This window comes from Anomalospiza imberbis, chromosome 4 (assembly GCF_031753505.1).
Source record: "Anomalospiza imberbis isolate Cuckoo-Finch-1a 21T00152 chromosome 4, ASM3175350v1, whole genome shotgun sequence".
Taxonomy (NCBI): domain Eukaryota; kingdom Metazoa; phylum Chordata; class Aves; order Passeriformes; family Viduidae; genus Anomalospiza; species Anomalospiza imberbis.
The window spans coordinates 36,571,487-36,580,034 of record NC_089684.1 but is presented as its reverse complement, the minus strand read 5'-3'; the positions used below and the strand labels follow the sequence as shown (position 1 = coordinate 36,580,034).

General features: G+C 38.0%; 1 long non-coding RNA gene across 1 annotated transcript; it reads left to right on the top strand.

Moving 5' to 3' along the window:
• Nucleotides 1-496: 496 nt before the first annotated feature.
• On the top strand, nucleotides 497-2,222 carry LOC137473402 (uncharacterized). The gene is made up of 2 exons (XR_010998769.1): nucleotides 497-1,022; nucleotides 1,976-2,222. It is a non-coding gene; the product is annotated as an uncharacterized lncRNA (long non-coding RNA).
• Nucleotides 2,223-8,548: the final 6,326 nt, after the last annotated feature.

The window sequence follows — 8,548 nt, the reverse complement described above, 5'->3', positions numbered from 1 at the left end:
AATGTATATATGATAGCACAGGCTTTTGTTGTTCTAGAAAGACCACTGATAAGGTGTTCCTGCTGAAATCAACCCTTGCAGGTGCAGAAAACCTAAAATTCCTCATTTTATGGTTAAACCACATACAATTCACAAATAGTTCAAATACAGTTGTTAAGTTAGGATTTTTTATGACCAGCTCTATGGATGTACTTGGAACCACAGTTCACAATCTTGAAAGTTTCCTAGACTGTTAAATAGTATGGACAGACTAGCTGGATGTTACACTATGCCTATAATTTTAACATTTTCCAACCAATTTCCAATTTAGAATCTGATAAATTCACCAAGTATCTGGCTCTGCTGTTATTTCACTTACACATACATAATGAGAGAGATTTTCTGGCAAAAATTTCCTCATGGTCTTCCTTCTTTTCCTTGGTACTGTTCCTTTCTTTGAAATCTGTTACTCGGCAACCAAAACCACATATATTTTAAGATATTTTAAGGTATTTTAAGATATATAAACTGCATCAGAGTGGTCAGATTGTACTGTTTCTTGTTTTAAGAATTATGTATCTCTTCAGTCTGATTATACTCCTCTAGTTTATCCACTTAGTAAATAAAATCACAAGGTCACAGAATCCCCATAACAAAAAATACCAAATTAAAGTAGCAAATCTATTACTAGATTTAGAAAAAATTATTTCCTTGGAGAAAAACTGTCTAGCATTTTCCACTTAGGTATGTAATACTCCCTATGACTGATATTTGCTTTTGTTAATTTTTTTACAAATTTTGTTCTTTTCCCATGGAAGTAAAAAAAAGTTGGCGTAGAATTCTCTGGGCATCAGTTTCCCAATGACCTTTCATCTTGACTGTAGGGTACCTGGAAGAGGATTATCTTCAGTAAAACTTTTCACACTCAGGAATTAATTAAAGTTTAAGAACTCTCTATATTCCCAGTTATGAAAGCACCATTCTCATAATCTAATGTGGCTCCTTAGCCTAGCCCAACTCTTTCCTCATCTCACCACTAGCAGGTGCCTGAGCTATGACATTATTTCAAGTACTTATCTAATGTATGGCATAAGAGAGAGAAAAACAATTTATATCTTCTGAATTAACCAAAATATACAGTTGTAAATTTGGTCTTTTCCATGAAAACTTAGTTCCATGTCCAAAGAGTTTGGAGCATCCCACAAGCATAAGTTCTGTAGCATCAAGCCTGCTTAACATTGCAGGACTTGTCCCTGAAAGGTTTGTTGATGTAAATAGTTTCCTGTTCCGGTAGTGTGTATCCTGAAAATAAAAGTGTTCAAAAGGTACTGCTTAGGCTTTTTTTAGGGTGTTTTGTCAGTTTTGTGAGAAATGGCCAATTTTTGATGGTCTGCCAGAAGATCATCCAAGATTGCACAACGTGACTGTAAGGTCAAACATGGAGGTACAGTAAAAGAAGAAAAAGGGAAAAAAATCCCTCAGCAATGAGAATTGTCCAAATAAAATAAGATGATAGATGTCATAAATCAGACATCACCATTGCCCTGAAGTCAGCAACTGTCAAAAAAGTTTTCCATAACCAGAAAAATTCTCTGCATTTATCAGTGCCCTGCATGTGTGAACCAAATGCATCTCAGGGAAAGGAACAATCAGAAGCCTAAGACACTCCAAGCAGAAGCTGTGAGAGACATGGCACAATTTTGCCTGTGGATCTTACCAAGAATAGTATTTTCATAGGCTCATATAATGTCTTGGATTAGAAGAAACCTTAAAGAAAATCTATTTTATCCTCTTGGAACTGCTCACTTGCAATATACTGCCCATTTCTGCTCTGGAAAAGTCCTGCTTCCAGTCCCATGTTTCCTTTAATATTTTCATTCAGAGGTTTTAATGCTTATAAGAGGGTATCAAATTTAGATTCTACTGCTTGCTGCCTGTCATCTGAATGAGCTTCACAGATAATTCCTTTTTTTTTTTTTTTTTTTTTTTTTTACAGCCAAGGAAGTGTGAGAAGATTTAAGCAACTACTGACATCCTTTTAATTTGCCTTAGTCTCAATAGGGTTTTCTTTTGCTGCTTCTTAAGTTCAGTAGAGCAAGCAGAGAATGTGAAGCACACTGTGCACTTGAAGTCGCAAGACATGTGGAAGAGAGGAGGGGAAAATTGTAGGAAGCACACTTCAGAGACATGGGTACAATGCATGAGAGAGACATCCAAACATTAAAATTGTGTGTAAGTGGTGAGCTACTGCTGCTCTGTTGTCTCTCTCTCCTCGTAGCAGTTATATTCCTTTAATCCACCATGACTTTGAAGAACTGACTGTCCTCCAGCTGACCACTCTACTATGTTGTCTGCATTGAAGTCCTGACTAGAGCTACAGCTCAAGGATTTCAAGAGTACTGTGGAAGTGTAAGGAAGCTGCTAGTCTTAATTTAAATGCTAGGAGCAGGGCAGCTTGTAAGCTCATGAGTAGAATAAGATTTTCTACAAGAATACATTACAGAGAAAACTGCATTTTCTCCCCTAGCTGTTTATGTTCTTTGGCTTATAATCTTGTTTCTTTTCAAATATAAATTTTACTACTGGAAGTCAAAGATAATATCCAGAATTTATAAATTTAATATTTAGGGAAGACTGCTCAAATACCCTTTTTAATGTTATTAAAAGAAAGGGACTCATATTTGCTGCAATCCTGATGAGTTGTTTTTACTCATGTACATTTTCCTCTTAATGCTGAGTTCACTTTGGAACTGTATCTTTCCCAGATATAAATGAAATCAACACTGCTGAAACTTGCCATCAAGAAGTTCTGAGTAAATCTACACTAAAAATGTGTGAATTCAAAGCCCTTGAGATATTTGGAAAGTTTATTAACACTTTCAGTGTGTTTGGGCCAGGTTCTTTTTCAGTAAATGAAGGTAAACCTCTTTCTGACTTTTCATATCACTTCATGGCAGTAACAAACAAAATCCTCTCCCTTGCCTCTTAGGAGCCTTCTATTACAGCAGAATGGAGAGGTCAGGCAGGATATGGGGACACAAACTACTAGTCTTTGAGTTCAGCAATCATTTATTTATTATGCTCAAAGTATTTACAGAATCTGTAACTGATTTATATAAACCTAGCAATGTACACTTTTTTTGGTAAGATTTTTCTGGTCGTAAATTCTATATTCCTCTGAGCGTGTTTTCATTTTTAATTTACTACATCCCCAAAGGCTTTATTTTAACTAGTTTGCTTGTTGTAAATTCAGCAGTGATATTCTTTAAATAAACAGAAGCACAGAACATAATTTCCTGGTAACACTGTTTAGAAAATGGATCTGAATAAGGCCCCAAAGCTATTCTGATGATGAATTAATTATAAGATTCCAAGAAAAACATGGCATTGACATTTTACAAGTTTTGGCATGCAGCCTTGTATAATGCTGTGCACTTAATAAAGTTGTTTTGACGCTTATAGTATGAACAAAGACTTAAGTCTCTAAGAATCAAACACTATTTCAGCATAATGTAAACTCAAAGGGTAACCTCTTGCAGCTAGTTCTCCATTTAAATTGTGGAAATCTACATTATGCAAACAGAAAAAAAGAATGGCTGTTAAAATTCTGAGCCTTTGTTATAGTATCTTGACTGGCCTTTTCTCTTGGGTATAAATTTTCAACAGCTTTTTCTTTAACAGTGAACATTTTTCAGTCCTTCATCATAAGAATGATCAAGAGAAAAACATAGAGTAGTAAATGTTTTTTCTTCATACTATTTCAGTAACAGTTTGGGTTTTTTCTTCTTTACATTTATGCATTTTCAAGTAATGTCTATATACACCTACATTCTTCTGTGTCTCCAGCTGAGAAATTTGTCAATATTTAAAACTCAAAATTCCTGTAAAACTGAGGTAAGATATAACTGGTTTATAGTTTGGGAACTGGAACAAATATGCCCAAACCTGGTATACTCATAGGAATGCAATTCACATTCCAATTAATAGAGATTTATTAGATCTCTAATAAATCTTTCAATATTTCACCTAAAGAAATAAAGCTGCTGACAGGAAGAACAGAAAATTCAAATGAGTTGCTGTGTGGTTTTGTCTTCTTAATATCTCCTTTCTCTGAAGGAAGCAAGTTGTAGCAATCACAGCTATTTTGCTGGGTTTGGTGCTCCATAGCCTAAAAATCTTGACCATACATGGACTGTCAGAGAAATCCTGGCCTTGCTGAAGTCTTTATGATGCAAATTGCTTGAGTGTGACTGTGTAACATCTGTCCTTACTCATATTCAGCATCATAAGAAAGGGGGTTTATAGTTGCTCAGCATTCTGGTGTTTCTACATTTAGCCCTGGCCAAGGAAGTGCCATAGACTGTGAATAAAAAAAATTAATTTTCTAAATTGTTTAATAATTTCATAAAATGCAAATGATGTTATGACAAGGGTTTTAATTAGTTCTTGTTTTAATTTGACAGCTTATCCAGCTCTGTTATTACTTAGCCTTGGAAATTACCTTAATTCTGATGAAGCTGTTTTTAGGCAAAATGCTTCCTACAGAAAATACTACACTATGTATTCAGTTGGTATGCAAACTCTCTGGATAAAGGAACTCCTTGCAGATAAAGGAATGGATTAAAGAATCATAGAATCACAGAATCAGCTGGATTGGAAAAGACTTATGGGATCATCAAGTTCAACCTATGACTTAACACCACCTTGTCAACCAAACCATGTCACTGAGTGTCACATCCACTCTTAAACACCTCCAGTAATGGTAACTCTACCACCTCCCTGGGCAATCAGTTTCAATACCCCATCACTCTTTCAGTGAAGAAATTTTTCTTATTGTCCAGCCTAAACCTCCCCTGGTGCAGCTTGAGTCTGTGTCCTCTCATCCTGTCACTGGCTGCCTGGGAGAAGAAACTGACCCTCACCTGGCTACACCCTCCTTTCAAGAGTTTTGTGATAAGGTCTCCCCTGAGCCTTCTCTTCTCCAGCTAAATACCCACAGCTCCCTCAGCCTTTCCTTGGAGGACTTGTGTTCCAGACCCTTGTCCAGCCTTGTTGTCCTTCTCTGGACATGATCCAGCATCTCAGCATCCTTGCTAAATTGGGGGGCCCAGAACTGGGCACAGCACTCAAGGTGCAGCCTAACTAGTGCCATGTACAGGGGGAGAATCACTTCCCTGGTCCTTCTAGACACACTATTCCTAATGCCTGATTATAGTACCCTGTTAAGAAATGCATTATTGTATTTTGTTTTCCCTCTTGGATGCTGGATAACCCAGGCTTAAGTCAGAGTAGTAGTCAGATAGACCAAGGATGCAGATATTTGTGCCATCTTGGGAATGCCCTGTTTGTAGAGATATCTCAGAATTCACTGTGAATTTCTAGAGTCCTTTTAACTTGGCCCAATGCCAGGCACCTACCAGAGTCACTCCCTCATCCTCCCCTGACACAGCTGGGCAGAGAAGGGAAAAGGAAAAAAGGGTAACAAACACTTAATGAGTGAGATAAGGACCAGAAGAAATATTTCAAGGGCAAAACAGGCACAACTTTAGTTGCAAAGTGAAATTTCTTACTAACAGAATCAGAGGAGGGTAATGAGAAGTAAAATAAGACCTTAAAACACCTTCTCCCCTCCAGCCCCTCCCCCCTCCATCCCACCGACAGCTCAGGGAGACAGGGCATGGGGTTTTGGTCAGTTCATCACTGAACTTTTCTTCCTCTGCTCTGGGAGAGGAGTCCTTCCCCTGTGAGGCTGTGGGGGAGACAGCTCTCCATTAACTTCTCCAACATGAGTCCACTCTCACAAGCAGCAGCCACATCACACCTGCTGCAATGTGAGTCCATCGCATGGGCAGACAGTCCTCCCAAAACCACTGTGATGTGGATCACTTTTCCACAGGGTGCAGTCCTCCAAGGTCAGGCTGCTCCAGCCTGGAAGCAGGGCTTCTCTCTCCACCAGGTCTCCCACTGGACCAGAGCCTCCTCCAGGCTCTTCCACTCTGGTGAGGGCACCTCCCCCATGGGCTGCGGGTGGATCTCTGCATTCCCCGTGGATCCCCATGGGCTGTAGGGGCACAGCTGCTTCACCACGGTCTCACCACGGCCTGCAGAGGAATCTCGACTCCGGTGCCTGGAGCACCTCCTTCCCTTCCTTCTACCCTGACCTTCATGTCTCCATGTTGTTTCCCTCACATGTTCTCACCTCTGACTAGGAGCAGAAACCCTGTGACTTTGTTTTGATTTTCTTCTTCAATATGTCATCACAGAGGCGTTACCAACCTCTCTCCTTGACCCAGTTTTGGCCACCTCTGAAGAGGTTCATCCTCAGAGCTATCGGAGATTGGCTCTGCTGGACATGGTGGAAGCTTCCAGGAGCTTTTCAAGGAGCCATCTCTGTGGCCCCCCTGCTACCAAAAACCAGGCTGTGCCAAATAAATACACCTATGTTGTCTGTAGTGTAGCTTGGCATGAACTTGGCTTCAAAATCTAAATCATTAATACTGTGCTAATTGCAAGTTTTTCTGATGAACATGTAGGCAAAATGTTTCACAACCATGCTATTGCTTTTCTGATGATGCTGTAAATAAAAACTGAACAGAGCATGCACTCTGAGAAGATTCTCAGAGCAGCAGTCCATCCTCCAAGAAGTAAATATAAAAGAATGAGATTTTTTTTTCACTTATCATAGGACAAAATGAGTCTCAAACATCCATTCAAACAATTCACTCTTACAACTCTACCCTGTCAAGCTCTTATTACTTAATTTCTTCTGATTTCTTATTATTGTTTTCAAAATCTTCTTCTACACTTCCATACTTTTCAGTATATAATGTTGCTCACTCCTGTTTATCATTAGGAATCTCAAAAGAAATGTTGTTTACTCATGAGCTCAAGGAACAGACAAGTTTTGTTCTCCCACTCATTTTATCAGTTTCAATATTTATATTTCTGTCAGCATGGGTAAAAACACATACATGCACACATTCATCCTATCTCTTTCTATGTCTTGGGTTTTCTGCTGGCCTTCCTTTTCCCTTCCACATGGTTATTTGAGGTATATTGGCTTTGGCCTAGGAAAAAAATGGGATTTCTTTCTTCAGATTGGTGTAATTCTGGGCAAGACACTGCGATAGCAGCCTTGGTTTGCTAAGGTATTTGTAAGCAAATAGCACTTTATACTTCACATCTGCTGAGTGGAAACTCTGACCACAAAAGTAATCTTGTTAGTGGAATAATTTAAAAAATAGATAAACATTTTATTTTTTAGAAAATTATTACTATTAAGAAGATATAAATATTTATATTTGTTAAAAACAATGTTCCTTTGCACTCCAGCCAGACAGATATTTATTCTAGTAAAAAAATAATAAAGAAACACCTCTGGGTGTCTGGGCAATACATCTATTTCTCAGTCAAGGCTCTCTGTGTATTCCATTTACACAAGAGAAAACCCTTCAATTATAAGATCCTTAATTTACCCAGGAAATTTCATAATGGAAAATGATTAATTACTTTAAGCAATCAGTTTACAGTTAATCACAGTTCTTTACTTAAACTGAGAAAGCGAAAGGGGATCTCATGAATAAAATATAAAGAATTGAACAGCATCTTTAAGTTTAATAAATATGAAGTTAGCATTGAAATATTTCTTCAAATAGACATATCTTGTTAACATATCTCTTCATATGTTTGTATGGAATGCATGGGATTGGAGTATAGGCTTTAGCACAAAGTACAAGCAAAGTTTTTATTAAAATGACCCGCTACAAATTTCTGCATATTTTTATTCCCTCCAATTGAAGCACAGAACATTTTATGCAGCTCTCAAAGCAGTACATTTGTGAGAGTTTGCATACTAGAGCAGGCTAACAGAAGCAGGCAGAGGGATGACATAATGCTGCCAGTTTCTCAGGATGCTCAAGAACTTTGTGCTACCCACACCACCACAGTAATTTCACTGTGGAAACCCAAGGCACCTATAATGCTGGATAGCAAATAGGCATTTCTGTTTCATTTTTTACTTAAATGTCTAAATTCTTCTTCAGGCCTAGCCTGAATAACATTTGAATGAAGTATTCTAGACACTATGAAGAAAATGAGAAATAAATTTTGAAGGCCTGACATTCTGATTTTCAAATTCTTATGCTGTCCACAATTTTATCTGAAGTAGCTGAGTAATTCATGCCATACAGGCTTTATTTATTAACTATTATTACTACTAATGGGCCACAGACCTGTAGAGCCAGACACAGAACAAAACATTCAACTCCTCAGCACCAAAACTCAAATTTTATAATTACTAATTCTTACTGAAACAGAGGTATCAGGAATACTGGAACACTGCTCTCATCTGAGAGGCTGATAGCTATTTACATTGAGTAGTATGCAGGCAAAAATGTAGTTTCAATTGTATGTAGAAGTTCTGCAATGGGGAAAATTTGAAGAAATGTTCTAGATTAGGGAAAATGGCATTCATGGTTACCCAGATCATGCTTATGCATCTTGGGTTAAACACACAGGGCACTTGTTTAAGGAGATAACAGAAAGAAATCTCGCTATGTACAGTGGTAGA